This window comes from Orycteropus afer, unplaced genomic scaffold, assembly GCF_000298275.1.
Source record: "Orycteropus afer afer isolate SDZICR_OR568_19922 unplaced genomic scaffold, OryAfe1.0 scaffold00039, whole genome shotgun sequence".
In the NCBI taxonomy this organism is placed as follows: Eukaryota; Metazoa; Chordata; class Mammalia; order Tubulidentata; family Orycteropodidae; genus Orycteropus; species Orycteropus afer.
The window spans coordinates 8,631,644-8,633,701 of record NW_006921626.1 but is presented as its reverse complement, the minus strand read 5'-3'; positions in this window follow the sequence as shown (position 1 = coordinate 8,633,701).

Below are 2,058 nucleotides of genomic sequence, written 5' to 3'. Positions count from 1 at the left end.
TTTTTTTTTTTTTTCAGTGTTCCCTTCCCTTCCCTCTCACCCCTGGTAACCAACAAAGTTACCTTCCATATATAAACCTTTCTTTGACTTTTTACAATAATAAACTAATACTGTATTTGTCCTTCTGTGATTGACTTATTTCACTCAGCATAATGTCCTCCAAGTTCATCCATGTTATACAGTGTTTTGTCGATTATATGTTATTCTTTAGTGTTGCATAGTATTCCATTGTGTATATGTACCATAGTTTGGTTATCTGTTCTTCTGTTGATGGGCACTTAGGTTGTTTCCATCTTTTGGCTATCGTAAATAGTGCTGCGATGAACATGGGTGTGCATGTATCTGTTGTTGTCCTGGCTCTCACTTCTTTAGGATATATACCTAGTAATGGGATTTCTGGGTCAAATAGTATTTCTAATTTCAGCTTTTTAAGGAATCACCATATTGCTTTTCACAGTGGTTGTATCATTTGACAGTCCCACCAGCAGTGTATGAGAGAGTCCCAATGTCTCTACATCCTCACCAGCATTTGTTATTTTCTGTCTTGTTGAACTTTGCCATTAGTGTTGGGGTGAGATGGTATCTCATTATTTTGATTTGCATCTCTCTGATGGCTAATGATCATGAGCATTTCTTCATGTATTTGCTGGCCACCAAGCTGTGGTATTTTCAATCACTTCATATACATGCAAGAGGTAGATAATGAATGACTGAAGAATTGTTGCCTTTGAATTATGGTGTTGGTGAAGAATACTGAAAATACCATGGACTGCCAGAAGAACAAACATACCTGTCTCAGAAGAAGATAAAAGAATGCTCCTTGGAAATGAGGATGGCAAGACTTTGTCTCATGTACTTTGGAGTTATCAGGAGGGATCAGTCTCTGGAGAAGCACATAATGCTTAGTAAAGTAGAGGTCAGTGAAAGAGAGGAAGACCTTTAATGAGACAGATTGACACAGTGGCTGCAACAGTGGACTCAAACATAGCAGTGATTGTGAGGATGGTGCAGGACCAGACAGTGTTTCGTTCTGTTGTGTATAGGGCTGCTATGGGTTGGAACCAATTTAGCAGCACCTAACAACAATGTCTCATCTAACATGCATAGCCACCCTGAAAAATGAATTTTCTTGTACTCATTTCGAGATGAGAAAAATGAGGCTCAGGAAGGTTCATTTGACCAAGGTCACACAGCTGATGAGTAAGTAGCAGAGCTAATATAAGTCTTAAGCCAGAATTTTTTTCTCTTCCAGTTTGAGTCTAACCTTGTTTGTGTCATAAATGCTCCATGTAAATCTATGTTGTTGTTGTTGTTGTTAGGTGCCATGGAGTCGGACCCGAATCATAGTGACTCCTCCTTGGGTTTCCAAGGCAGTATCACTACGGAAGTAGATTGCCCCATCTTCCTTCCAAGGAGTGGCTGGTGGGTTTGAACTGCCAGCCTTCTGGTTAGCAGTCAAGTGCCTTAGACACTATGCTACAAGAGCTCTATGGGTGATGCATATTGTTCAGTACTGGGCTACTACCATAAAAGTTTGCATTTCATACCCGCCCAGAGGCACCTCAGAAGATGGGTTTGGTAATCTGCTTCTGACTGATGATGGCTTGAAAACCCTATGGAGCTGTTCTCCTCTGCACACAATGGGTCTCCCTGAGTGAAAATTGACTTGAGGGCAACTACCAACAATAGCAACAATCAATTACACAAGAACAAATTGTGGAAACAAATGGCATCCTAGAGTTTCAGGGATGAAAGGACTGAGAAATCGTATAACACATGTCCTCGCTCTAGTTTAGATTTTGCTTGACCAAGGGAGAAACTGAGTCTCAGAGAAGTTAAGCGCTTTCTTAGAGTTAAGTGATGATCTAGGGACAGACCTCATGTAGTCCCAAGTCTCATCACTGTCACCTGGGCTCCTTCCAGTCTTCCAGTTTTGCCTTATACAGAAATTTAAAAAAATAAGTTCATATGCATTGTTGTTGTTGTTGTTATGTGCCGTCGAGTCGGCCCCGACTCATAGCGACCCCTCCTTGGGTTTCCGAGGCAGTATCACTACGG